Source organism: Diceros bicornis, chromosome 28 (assembly GCF_020826845.1).
Source record: "Diceros bicornis minor isolate mBicDic1 chromosome 28, mDicBic1.mat.cur, whole genome shotgun sequence".
Taxonomy (NCBI): domain Eukaryota; kingdom Metazoa; phylum Chordata; class Mammalia; order Perissodactyla; family Rhinocerotidae; genus Diceros; species Diceros bicornis.
In genome coordinates, this window is record NC_080767.1 from 5,443,152 (window position 1) to 5,458,323 (window position 15,172).

The window sequence follows — 15,172 nt, forward strand, 5'->3', positions numbered from 1 at the left end:
AGGTAACATTCCTGTGACCATTAAACATTCCTGACTTTATAAGTAGGGAAACAGCCATATTTCCAGAGTTGGATATTTCTTCTTGTTTTCCCACTTCACACTGTATAATCTAACACGTCACATAGCCCTAGATGTTCTTAGCAGCTAAGGCAGTGACTGGTACCTGCAGGTGCATAGTGAATGTTGTATGAATAAGTAGGATGGATGGATGAATGAATGACTCTTGTCTGGAAAGTGCATGAGACTTGTGCGGGTGTCAATGGCCTGGAGGAAAAAGTGGTTACAAAAATAGAACCTGTCTTTGGGCCAGGTGCTTATAAAGAGGGAGTAGCCTACACTTTGCCCAATAAGGTTGGGGCCAAAACATATATTAAATTAAAGAAATAAAAGCCCTCTACCAAACAATAATCATCATGCATATTTAATTCTACAAGCTTAGAGGCAACAAGAGCTGTTAATGCTACCATTTATTATTTATTTATTTATTTATTTATTTTTGCGAGGCAGATCAGCCCTGAGCTAACATCCATGCCAATCTTCCTCTTTTTGCTGAGGAAGACTGACCCTGAGCTAACATCTATTGCCAATCCTCCTCCTTTTTTTTCCCCCCTTTTTCTCCCCAAAGCCCCAGTAGATAGTTGTATGTCATAGATGCACATCCTTCTAGTTGCTATATGTGGGATGCCGCCTCAGCGTGGCCAGACAAGCAGTGCGTCAGTGTGCGCCGGGGATCCGAACCCAGGCCGCCAGTAGCGGAACGCACGCACTTAACTGCTAAGCCATGGGGCCGGCCCCCAGTGCTACCATTTAAAATAGTTATGTCATTGAATATATACTATATAAATAAAAACATTAAGAAACATCTAAAAGTCAGTTACTTTGGTTTAAGAATCTAGTTGTCTCTATCTCTAGCTGAATTAAGATTTCTAATAAACTATTCTGATCCATCATTTTATTATAATAATAGACTCTCAAGTAGGAACAGGTATGGAAATTGATGTCAGCTCACTTTTCAATTTTTTTCTCCAAAGATTGTAAAAATTTTAAATCTGAACCCTATATTCATTTTAAAACAAAAATCAGGTACTCTATAATTAGCCAAAATAACTAAAAACTGTTCAGCTGAAAGTCCTTAAAAATCCTCAGGAACAAGCACAGAAAATGTGAGACTAAAAAATAGGTTTCATTACCAGTGAGTTCAAGTTATTAAAATGGCAAAGCTATCAGTATCTGTTGGTAGCAGTTTAATGCAAAATGGCATACACATTAAACACATTTAAAAGTAACTTAAAACAAAATATATAAAAACAGCAATTATAACACACACAGCCCTCAACCCTGACATACTTCTCCTATAAATGAGAACCAATATGTGTTAATCTTAGAGATAAAATTAATGAAGCAATATTACAGAAAGTGCTTCATGCTCCTTGGATAAAAGGTAATATGACTAATAACTCAAAATCTGAAAGTGAGGCAGGGAGGAGGCATCAGGAGAGAGAAATAAGGAGAAACATATCGTGCAAAGATGAGGCTAGTGTTTGAATTGCTGTAAAATTCCTTGATTAAGTTCTTCTTTATATAACTCTGTAAAAATGTGGGAGCTTAGATATCCAAATGCCATTGTTATGCTTGTTTAGTATTTCCTTTCTGTGGTTTTAAACCTTATCCGTTTTATAAGTTTAAGAGGCAGGAGGCATGACATTTGGTTTTTCAACAGTCTGATTTAAATTATCTTTAAATTAAAAAAATGATAGAATTAACCAAAATGCTTAACATTTTAGATTATTCTCATTACCTGGTATTTGTGTCTTTAGGCTTTGTTATACTTCAGGCTTGTGGGGAGTCAAGGGACTTAGAAGGAGCAGGATTAGGCAAAGCAGGACCATGACAGCTTCAGTCTCAGTTTTAACCCTGAAATAACGAGCAGGGTCAACAGCCACAGCAGAGGAAACCTAGCCCCTTTATTTTGCAAGGGTGCCTCACAGTTTAATTTAAACATCAGGATGATCTTGCTGCATAAAGAATAATGAAACATTATATAATTAATCATTTTCTAACTGCAACAAAGAAAGGTTAAATTTTAGACAATAATGGTATATATGCAATGCTGAATTTGAAGCTATATTCCACAGATTATAAAGATAATGCCTTAATAGTAAGATCAAAGAACATTTTATAGAAAGTAAAAAATTGTTCAAGTTTTAAAATGTAATCAATTTTCCCCTTTATTAATGAGAAAAAATAATTTAGTAATACACAGATGTTCGAAAATTGATCCACCTACAATAATCATCCTAGCCTCGGGTTATAAACATAAACAAAAAGTTTGGTGCCCACAGATTAATGATTTGTTTTTGTTTCTCCAATCCAAATCATTTATCTTTCATAAGTGAATATTTAGAGAGTTTGGCTAGCTCTCTTACTCACATTTATTTTTTATTTAAAACTTAGAATGCCTGAGTTAATATCCTGAGACAATAAAGAAATCTGAGTGTCCATTATAGCAGTTCTGGAATTTTAAGAACTATGAAATTCATTCCAAACCTTTTCTTAATTTCAATGGGATACAGATCAGAGTATATTAAAAATTACCATCTACAAGTAATATATGTCCATATTTTAATCAGATAGTATTTCTGCTGGGATTCAACAACTTTATTTTTAACCGCCTGGTAGAGACTCACAGGCTGGTTTGGGAACACTGGCTTCTGAGGATGCCAGGAAGCCAAAGGGTGAGCTTCCTTGAGGATGGCTGGATGCTGACTCTGCTTTACCCACCACAGAGAATGAGACCTGGCCTTGCTAAGAGTTAGTTTGGCTCAGAGAACAGAAGGGTCCAGGATGTCCATATATACTTCCTATTAAAGGCATAACTAATTTATTTAAGTTCTTCCCAAATAATGATATAAAAGGACCAGGAGGAAGGAAAAGACGAGTTTCTCAGAATTGGCCAGAACCCCCTTAAAGAGAGAGTGTCAGCAGCTGATGCATAGTCTTTGCAAACACACCTGCTCTGTGGGGCCACTGGAGTCACCCAAGCTTCTGTACCTTTTGTTAAACAAATAAAGGAAGTAATCTAGGCTGCCAGCAGGTAGGGGAGGTTGTGTATAAGTGTGTGCATATCAGCTGCCAGGTGAAGCGCAATCCTCCCGAAACAAGTCCTCTTGGTTCTGCAGAAAAAGCTTATTCTAATTTAAAAGGATCTATGACCTCTAAAAAGTACACAACTTTACTGAGTAGTCATGTTTCAGAAATAGCATATGTAAAAGTAACTGATATAAACAAAAATCATATTGTTCAATTAATTTTCATAAGCAATATTGGAGATATGTTTTTATAGAAAAAATGATTTCAACTCAGTAAGAATCACACTTAAAGCAGCAAGCTATCTAAAATCACATTTAAATTTCATGCAACACAAATACTAATTCTGAAAACACTGTATCCCTCAGTGGGTCTATGAACAGGGGATTTACACTTTGGTTGGAGAGACAAGATGGCAAGTGGGTACATTTCTAATCTTCAGATTCTTTGACTTTATTATGTCTCCTGTTATTTTCTTAACAGCTCTTTGGGATTTTATAACCTGAGGAATCATTTGTATTCACACTTAGATGTTTCGTGGTCACTGCACAGTTTAGGGTCCCAGCTTTTAAATGCCGGAGTATCTGAACCTATTTTATGAGTTGATGTCCCATATTTATGTACTTTAAATCCTACCCTCTAATGAGTGAGAGGGTGACAAGGGACACAAGTATCTCTGCAAGTGACAATGGAAGTAAAACAGAATAGGTTTGGTGTGAGGAAGGCCTCAAGTCAGGATATAATAATGATATCCTTGGAGGTATTATTTTCTCTTTAGTCACTTCAATTCAAAATTTAAAGAAATTAGGACAGAGAGGAGGAGAGATATATTCCAAGTAGGAGAAGGTGATAGCAAATGTCAAAAGCCACCAGCAGACATTTTTCTTAGGGTTCTGAGGCTCCAGAAGCCAAAATGTATCATGAAGATAATGTTTAGAAAACATACCACTCATTTCCTCAGTACAGGTTCTTGAGAGATGCATCTGAAAAGGTGGTGGAAGAGACGACTTTGGGCTAAACCTAAGGTATAAAAAAAAAACTAAATTAAAATTCAAATAGCATGTGTGGTGATGGACTGTAATTACTATTTGGGTGGTGAACATTATGTAATCTATGCAGAAAGAGAAGTATAATGAAGTACGCTTGAAATTTACACAATGTTACAAACCAATGTTACTGCAATAAAAAAAGAAATTAAAAAATTTCAAATAGCAAAGTCTGTACCAACTTTTAAACACTGTACTTTTCAGTTAAAGTCTCAGTGGTATTGAACAGCAAAAGAAGTCACTAAAATATTTCAAAATGAGCAAAAATGAAAATGATACCTGGTATCAGCTTTCATGTTTCATATTCACCCAGAGAAAAGTATATTAAAAGCTAAATTTAGGGCCCTCCTGGTGGCACAGCGGTTAAGTGCGTGTGCTCTGCTGCGGTGGCCTGAGGGTTCGCAGGTTCGGATCCCGGGTGGCCTGAGGGTTCGCAGGTTCGGATCCCGGGCATGCACCGACACACCGCTTGTCAAGCCATGCTGTGGCAGTGTCCCATATAAAGTAGAGGAAGATGGGCACGGATGTTAGCCCAGGGCCAGTCTTCCTCGGCATAAAGAGGAGGATTGGCATCGGATGTTAGCTCAGGGCTGATCTTCTTCACACACACAAAAAAAGAAATATAAAAGTTAAATTTAAACTAGGACTTTAAAGAACTTGGAAGTCAGATTTTCAATTAATCACCTTTAAGGAACCAGCAATACAAAACAAAGAAAACCATGCAAAGAATAAACGGCTGAACACAAGGAAATTTTGAAATATAACTAAAAAATGATGGACTTGCATCACTAGATATTGAAATGTGTTATAAAGTTACAACATTTAAAATTGTTGGACAGCTAAGTAAAATGGTAGAGACCTTAGAAACACTCAATTTACACTGTATCTTAGCACATGATAAGAGTGGCATTTCATGGGCCGGCCCCGTGGCTTAGCGGTTAAGTGTGTGCACTCCGCTGCTGGCTGCCCGGGTTTGGATCCCGGGCGTGCACCAACGCACCGCTTCTCCGGCCATGCTGAGGCCGCGTCCCACATACAGCAACTAGAAGGATGTGCAACTATGACATACAACTATCTACTGGGGCTTTAGGGAAAAAAAAGGAGGAGGATTGGCAATAGATGTTACCTCAGAGCTGGTCTTCCTCAGCAAAAAGAGGAGGATTAGCATGAACGTTAGCTCAGGGCTGATCGTCCTCACAAAAAAAATAAATAAATAAAATAAAAAAATAAACTGCACTGATAAAATAAAATAAAAAAAAAAAGAGTGGCATTTCAAACCAGAGAGGAGATTGCTCAAATAACCACTTGGAAAAGAAGAAACAGATTCCTCACCTCATACCCTCACCAAAATAATTTTTATATGAATTACACTGGATATATGTAGGACGATTTTTTCCAAATATGAGGACAAAGAAATAACCCCCCGACCCCACATACACACGCACAAATCCTTTGCATTCATGCCTGTCTCCCTCACCAGACTCCCAATGTCTTAATTACCTGTGTTCCCAGTGCCTGGTACATGAAGGGAGAGTGAATGTTGTAAGAATAAATGGGATTACTGAATGAATGAATGACTACGTCTTGCCTGGCAGTGGGTATGGGACAAGGGTGGGTGATAGTGACACAGTACACACATTTCCCAATTTTTGCATGGTATAGAATACTCTAAAAATTAGATCAATTCTTTGAAATGAAGCACATCTCCTCATAATATTTTAATTCTGAAAGAAATGATTAGATTGTAGGCTACTAATAAACGCTTACTTAGCGTATGATGCTATGCAATTATAAGAGCATCACATTTGTATATAATGCATCTGGGAAATAACAGAAGATGCCAAAACATATCCAACTCCTATTTTCACTAAACTGACAGGGAGACAGCACTCCCTTCCCCTGCACCAGAGCCCTAAAACTGTAAACTGAAACCTTCCCCTGCTTTGAGGCAGTTTTGAGGGCTCTAGTAGAAGCAGAGGGTTATGAGCAAAGAGTGAGAGTACAGGGAGACTATGGCAGGGACAGCTATGGTTCAAGCACTGGTAGGTCTAACGGAAAGGAAAGAAAACCGTCAACAGAGCAAGAGAAAGATATTCAAGGGAAAGCACAGGGACACAAAAAACAAATGTGGTAATATGACAGAGGTCCAACCAATTTTATAACAGTAAGTATAAAAGATTTATTTTGTTTCTTAAAAGACAAATAGTTAGACTGTCCCCAAAAAAAACCCAAATCTAAACATATGCCATTTATTAGAGACACACTCTTATCCCACAAATATTTATTTAAGGACCTACTATGTGTCAGGCACTGTGTCTGACAGTAATGATCATAGAAACATACCCCTCCTCTCATGGACTATACATATAGTCGAGAAAACTGACTGTGGTAAGCAGCTATTAGATGGCCCCCAAAGATTCTTGCCTCCTGATAGTCACAGTCTGTGTAATGCTCTCCCCTTGAGTAACTTGCTTCTAACCAATAGAATACTTCAAGGTTGAGGGGATTACAAATAATTAGATTACAAAAGACTCTAATTTCCACTTTTTTAGCATAATCTCTCCCTTGCTGGCTTTGATGAAGCAAGTGGCCATGTTGGGGAGGCCTATGTGGCAAGAAACTGAAGGTGGTCTTTGGCCAACAGCCAGACAGAACTAAGGAACAACTCAAAAGGAAGTGAAGCAGAGGACCTAGCTAGGTGGTGCCTAGATTCCTGACCCACAGAAATCAGGAGATAATAAATATGTGTTGTAAGCGGCTAAATTTGTCGTAATCTGTTACACAGCAATAGACAACAAATGCACAAAAAAAATCTCTATGTAAGAACAAAGTCTACCAAGTACTGTGATAGCGGCAGTAGGTGTAACAACAGCACTGACAGAACCAGCAAACCAAACTAGGAAGTAGAGAGAGGAGGAAGGAGAGAGTAGAGGTTATTAACACTTATTATAAAGTTCTAATAATCTGAATTCGTTGGCTCTGCAAAAGAACAGACAGGTAATCAACGATTCCCAATGGAAAGCCCAGAAACTGAGTCAAATATTTATAAACAACTTAGCATGGGTAAATACAGCATTTCAAACCAGCAGAGAAAGAAGGATTATGTAATAACTGATATTAGGACATCTGGCTAACAAGAAAAAGATTCCTACTCTCACTCTGTACAACAAAATAAATTCCGGATGAATTAAAGATTAAATGTAAAAAATGAAACCACAAAAATTCTAAAAGAAAACAGAAGACATATTACATAATATGGAGGTAGAAATGCTTTTCTAAGCATAACACCTAAAGGCAGAAGCCAGAAAGGAAGAGATTGATAGATGTAACTATACAAAATTTTAAAGTTTTTGTACACCAAAAATACCATAATTAAACTAACTGAGGAAATACTGCCAACATAGTCAAATCTTTAATTTATATATCACTTTTACAAATTAGGAAGAGAAAAACACCAGAAAAATTGTGCAAAGGACAAAGAAATGTAATTCATAAAAGAACTATAAATGGGGGCTGGCCCAGTGGTGCAAGCGGTTAAGTGCACGCACTCCGCTGCAGCGGCCCGGGGTTCGCTGGTTCGGATCCCGGGCGCACACCGACGCACTGCTTGTTAAGCCATGCTGTGGCGGCGTCCCATATAAAGTAGAGAAAGATGGGCACGGATGTTAGCCCAGGGCCAGTCTTCCTCAGCAAAAAGAGGAGGATTGGCATGGATGTTAGCTCAGGGCTGGTCTTCCTTACAAAAAAAAAAAAAGAACTATGAATGGGCTAAAAAACATATGACAAAAATATAACTTCCAGAAGAATCAAAATAAAAGAAATAGAAATTAAAACCTAGGTACATTTTTTTCACCTTCTGTGGTATCAAATAAAAAACTGATGTCCAATGTTGGCACAGGTACAAGAAAACAATCACTCCCATATGCTTCTAGAAGAATACAGTTGGTATAATCTGTTTAGAGCACAAATTAGTAATAGTCTTAGTGTGTATACCCTTTTACCCAGATATTCTATTTCTACCAATTTATTCTAAGGAACTAGTTGTGAATATATGTAAGGATTGTTCTACAAATATGTTCATTATAGAATTGCTCACAATAGTGGAAATCACTTATATTCAACAATAGGTAATTGGACAATGGACTACCCTGACATTCAAAATGATAATGTAGAAGTGTACTTAATCATGTGGAAAATGTTCACAATACATTGCCTTTTAAAACAGGTTATAAAATAGTGACATATAGCATGACCCAATTTGTATTTTAAAAAACTTACATATGCATAAATAAAAATAATAAAAAGATACTTTTAAATGTTTACATTTATGTCTGGATTAGAGGTGATTTTTTTCTTCCTTTTACTTTCTTATACTTTGCAAATTTTCTAGACCGTACAAACAGTACTGTTGTAATCAGAACAAAGCAATAAATATATTTTAGAAAGTGCTGCCTACAAATATTTAGTACATGTTTTAATCATATAAAAACTCAGAAATCAACAATAAATTGATGTTCATTTACTTTAGCTTAATACTTGAAAGATGCCTTTTCAATCATGTCCCTGTTGGCTAATGCCAGACAGTCACTCCTATCCAAAGTCCACAATCTTACTCACTACAATGAACATACAGCAATTTCTTCTCTTTTTCTAGGCCTAATAGGGGAACCTGGGCCTCCAGCTCCATACTCATCTATATTTTATGCATAAATATATTAAATACCTCATTTAGTAATCTTAACACTTTAACAAAATACAATGGTCATGAACCATATTATTCTAAAGATAAACATTTCCTTCCCTCATATAAACCAGAGAAACTACAAATTAATCACATATCTGCACTCCTGACCCCTTTTTCTATTTTACTGAAGATACATGGTAAACTTAGATTGATATCTACAATATCAGAGAATATCAGTTATGTCATTTTTCCAGAGTCTGCCAGTTTGTTAACTGGTAGGCGTGAGCTTTTAACCAGAGTTCTTAAGAACAGGCTTCTGGGGCCCATGAATCTCCTCAGTTAGTATACAAAGATGCGTGTATACGTGCACACATTTTTCTGGGAAGATCATTTATAGCTTTTATCCTCCTGACAAGATTTGGGGACCTCAAAAAGCTTAAGGTCATAATAGCTTTTACTACTTAAGATTACTGCTTAATATTTCACAGGTAGAAATAAAATTTTTTGCTATTTTATTTTGATAAGAGTAACTTTTTTGATTTTATAACTAGAAAGGCTGCCCATAACATGTGCCACCAGGTGGTATTTAGATTTCTCTTAAAAGGTATCTTTCAAATTGTATTATGCTCTTTAAAAAAAGATTTGATGAAGATGTTTTATAATATCTTTAATAGTCTATAATTAAAATAGTCTGTCCATATAAAGACAGGTGAAGACAGCTAGGTCTGTAGTTCTAGAAACTACATAAGACATTCTACCATATGGAATTTAAAATTCTTGCAGTGAAAGGCAAAAGACAAAAGTATATACTACATTAATCCTCAAAAATCCTCAAAACTAAAATGATACATAAGGCTTTTGCTATCAATTTTTTAACTTTTTAGTTTGAAATACATATAAATTCATGAGAAGTTGCAAAAAATGGACATAGAGGTCCTACGTCCCCCTCACCTAGTTTCCCCCAATGGTCACGTCTTGCACAGCACAATATCAAAACCAGGCAACTGACACTGGTACGATCCAGAGCTTATTCAGGTTTCACCAGTTTTACATGTACGTGTGTGTGTGTGTAGCTCTGTGCCATGTGACCACACATACAAATCCATGTAACCACCACGGCAATCAACATCCAGAAGTGCCCCATCACTTCAAGGCTCCCTCTTGCTACCCCTTTATAGCCACACCATTCCCCCTTCCCCCACCCCTAACTCTTGGCAACCACTTATCTGTTCTCCATCTCTATAATTTTGTCATTTCAAGAATGTCATATAGATAGAGTCGGAGGGTATGTAACTTTTGAGATTGGCTTCTTTCACTCAGCATAATTCCCTTGAGATCCATCAAAGTTGTTGTGTGTATTAGTAGTTCACTCCTTTTTATTGCTGAGAGTATTCTGTGGTAGGATGTATTACAGTTTGTTGAACCATTCACCTACCAAAGGATGTCTGAGTTGTTTCTAGTTTTTGGCTATTATGAATAAAGTTACTATGAACATTTGCATACAGGTTTTGTGTGAACATAAGTTTTCATTTCTCTGGGATAAATGCCCAGGAGTGCAAGTGCTGGGTCATACGGTAGTTACATGTTTAGCTTTTTTTTTTTTTTTTTTAAGAAACTCCTAACCTGTTTTCTAGAGTGGCTGTTCAATTTTACATTGCCAACAGCAATGTATGAGTGATCCAGTTTCTCTGCATCTTTGCCAGCACTTAGTATTATCACTATTTTTTATTTTCGCCATTCTGATAGGTGTGTTACAGTGATACCTCACTCGTTTTAATCTTCATTTCCCTAATGACTAATGAAGTGGAACATCTTTTCACGAGTTTTTACATTTAAAGCAATCATTGTGGGCCGGCCTCGTGGCTTAGTGGTTAAGTGCACGCGCTCCGCTACTGGCGGCCCGGGTTCGGATCCTGGGCGCGCACCGACGCACTGCTTCTCCGGCCATGCTGAGGCTGCGTCCCACATACAGCAACTAGAAGGATGTGCAGCTATGACATACAACTATCTACTGGGGCTTTGGGGGAAAAATAAAAAATAAATAAATAAAGTAATCATTGCTATGTTAGGGCTTACACCTGCCATTTTATTATTTGTTTTCTGTTTGTTCCCTGTTTTTCATTCCACTATTCCTCTCTTCTTGCATTCTTGTGGGTTACTTAAACTTTTTTGAGAATTCCATTCTAATTTATTTATAGTGTTTTTTAGTATATCACTTTGTATAGTTTTCCTATTGGTTGCTCTATGCATTCAATATTATATATAGTAACATGAATTCTACTGGTATCAGTGTTTTACCACTTCAAGTGAGTGTAGAAACCTTACTTTCATTTAGGTCTCCTTACCCTCTCCACTTTATAAATATAATTGTCTTAAGTTCTTTCTCTACATATGTTGAACACCCCATAGATGGTGTTACAATTTTTGCTTCAACCAAACATGATTTAAGAAACTCATGAGAAGGGTAATCTATTATATTTACACCGTTTTTTTTTTTTTACTCATTTTGTTCTTTTCTTTCTGAAGTTTCAAGCCACCTTATATTATTTCTTTTCTATTAAGAGAACTTCCTTTAGCCACTCTTTAAGAGTAGGTCAGCTAGTGACAAATTCTCTTAGTTTTCTTCCATCTGAGAATGTCTTTATTTCCCTTTCATTCCTGAAGTACATTTTTGCTGGATATAGAATTTGTGGTCGATAATTTTTTTCTTCCAGCACTAGAAAAATGTGCCATTTCCTTCCTCCATGGATCCTCCACGGTTGTAGATGAAAAATCCACTGTCATTAAAACTGGTGTTCCCCTATAGGTGATGTGTCACTTCTCCCTGGCTGTTTTCAAGACTTCTTCTTTGTTATTAGTTTTCAGAAGTTTAATTATGATTTGTCTTGGTGTGGGTTTCTTTAGATTCATCCTCTTTTGGAATTTCTCAGCTTCCTGAATTTGTAAGTTTATGTCCTTAGACAAATTTGAGAAGTTTTAAGCCATTATGCCTTCAAATATTCGTTCAGCCCCACTCTTTCTCTTCTCCTTCTGAGTCTGGATAATACAGATTTTCCATCTTTTCGTATTTTCCCCACAGGTCCCTAAGGCTCTGCTAGTTGTTTTTTTCCCATTGGCCCCTCAGGTTCTGCTAGTTGTTTTGTTTTGTTTTGTTTTTGAAGTCTATTTACTCTGTTGTTCAGATTGGGTAATTTCTATTGTTCTATCTTCAAGTTCACTGATTCTTTCCTCTGTCATATTCATTCTGTTATTGAGCCCATCCAGTGCATTTTTTATTTGGTTGTTGCATTTTTCAGTACCACAGTTTTCATTTGGTTCTTTAAGTATGTTCTATTTCTTTGGCAAATTTTCTCATTTTTAAAATTTTTTCTAAAAGTATTTGCAATTGCTCATTGAAGCATTTTGTTATGACAGCTGCTTTAAAATGCTTGTCAAATAATTCCAACATCTGATTCATCTTGGTGTTGGCATCTCTTGATTGTCTTTCTTCATTTAAGTTGTCATCTTCCTGGTGCTTAGTGTAACAAGTGATTTTTTTTATTGTATCCTGGACATTTGGACATAGTTAGGAGACCCTGGATCCTATATAAATTTCCTATGTTAGCAGGCAGTTGCCCTGTTTATGTTTAGCTCGTAGCTTCTGGCCCACTTTTGTAGGCTGTGGTTCCAATGATAATTTAGTTTTCAGAGCCCTTACACTGTTATTCTGGTTTGGCACATTCACCTATTGCTGCTGGGGCTACTGCTTGATCTCTGCGGGTGCTGCCCACAGGAGCAGAATGCACTGCCCTGGGCCTGGTGCTGCTTGGTGTGAGGTGGAAACACACTAGGCTCAGGTCAGAGAGCATCACCTTGCACCTGCTCTTTGGGCTACTTGGTGCTGGCAGGGCCCCCGCTCAGTCCCTACTGGTGCTGCCTGCAGGGATGTTAGGCACTTACTTGGGCCACCCAGTGCTACTAGGTGAGAGGGAGGAGACATCAGACTGCAGGGTGGAGAATGCTCCCCTCGGCCCACAATCCAGGATGGCTGATTTTGCTGTCATTTTATAGACTCAGTTCAAAACGGGATCTTGAAGTTGAGACACACAATCAGGGAAGACAATGGTACCTCAGTCACATACTGGACCCAACTAGTGCTCTGGGTCAAAATCCAAGTTTTAACTATGTATTTTCTAGACCTTATCAAAATTATAATAACTAACCATAAACTACATTAAATATATACCATTATGAAAAATATTTTAGGGTTACTTTATAAAAAAAATCAAAATATATAAAGTTAGTACCCTTTTAGCTCACTTTTTAAAAAAATTCTTTCTAAATGTTCTAGTATTGGGAGAAACTATCTTTTACACAAAATGTAATTTTTGAACACTGATTTAAAGGGATATTACATAACAAAATTTGTCTTGTAAAACCACAAATAGGATGGAAGAATGTGATACTGATTCTTCTATATCAGGACTTGGCAAACCTTTTTCGTAGAGGGTCCAATAGCACGTATTTTAGGCTTTGCAGGCCATATGGTCTCTGCACAACTACTCAACTCTCCAGTTGTGCAAAAGCAGCCACAGACAATACATAAAGGGATGTGGCTGGGTTCCAATAAAACTTTATTTACAAAAATGGGCAATGGGCCAGATTTGGCCCATGGGTCATAGTTTTCAGACCTGAGTTACCTTATGAAACCATAAATTTAGAGCCAGAAAGGAACTTTGAGATCACCTAGTTTAACATTTTCATTGGACAAATGAGGAAACTACAGCCCCAAAAGATTAAATAATTTCACTTATTTTACCCGGCTAGTGAATGGCAGCACCCAAACTAAGACTTTAAGATTGTGTTATTACTGCGAGTCCGGTATTTTGATGCATGGATGTATCATGCTACTGTATAATTATGAATAAGATCATTGGAGCATAGTGGAATGTTCAAATCAATCAGATTTTACTTAAAACTTACAAAATTAATTATAAGAAAGGTTTTCAGAAAAAGTTGTAAGTTATGCTGAAATAGCATCTTAGAATAACCTGTGAGAGCTTTTAAAATGAATTTTATAAGCAGAGATTGCCAACAATTCAGAGAAAATATAAAATGGAGATATGTTTGGAGAACGATGTTCGGGCACCTAGGAAAAGAGGACTTACTAGTAATGATGCATTTCTCTACTACATGTGAACTTACATTAGACAAAACAGAAAGTACTTCCTTCTTACCCTGAACATGCATTTTTAACATTTATTATCCCAGGTTCACCAAACTTCTCCTTTTAGCCAGACAAAGCCCAAGTACCTGTTGTTGGCAGACATGGTCACATGCCTCGGCACTGGAGCATCTTTGAATACTTCACTTCCAGCAGTTGTGTGTAATGCGTAAGGCGGCATTTCAGCATCAGACTTAACTCCAAGAGAGTTTCCTTTGTCTCTTAACAGTGTTGGATTAGGTTTTTTGCTGATAGAAAAGTCTGAAGAAAATCCTGGTTGTCTGAGGGTTGCTTTTGGTTTTCCTATGAAGTTAGGCATACATAATGGAATCAATTAACCTCCCGAAACCCTAGTTTCACTACGTCACTCCCCTGTCCAGATGTTTTCTGTGGGTCTCTATTCTCAGAACAGTTTCTAAGAACATGAGGAGGCTGCCACTAGAGGGTTGGTCAATAGGGAGAGAGTAGATTGGTGAGTATTTAGCAGATGAGGTTCTTCAAGAGGTGGGCTTCATCTGCCGGACTAGCCAGTTACCTTCCCTCTACTCACCAACTAACACTTCAGTGGCAGCCACCTTCCATTCTTACAAATGCAGCACACACAGCCACATCTCGGTCCTCCCATGTCTTCTCCATCCATTTAAATTCTTCCCATTGTTTGAGTTCTGGGTTCAAGTCTCCCCTTTGCCATAAAGTTCTCCATTGCCATTCTCACTCACAATCATTGCTCCCTTGTCTAAAATGCTCACTGGCCACAGTGAGCACCTGCTCTTATATTATCATTAAACTATTTCTTAAGAATTTAGTTTTAGAACTTATTATAAGCTCCTTGAGGTAAGCATTCAGTAAACGCAGGCCGAGTTGTCTATAACAACTTTGTGTACTATATAACTTATGTTTTTCTGAAAATAAAGGATTTATACTAAAAGACATGGTTTGCTAAATAAGACATTAAAGCATAGTTTTTGGTTCATCCAACATTCTGGATGAGGCTTTCCCCCAAATAACCTAAAAGAATAAATCCACACTTCACCATAATAAGTTTAATTAAAATCTACTCTGAGTTATTTCACAGTGTAATTACTTCACTCAGTAAGTCATACTTATCATGTTCACTTAATTTCAAATGGAAATACTAGCTTCAGTATTTCT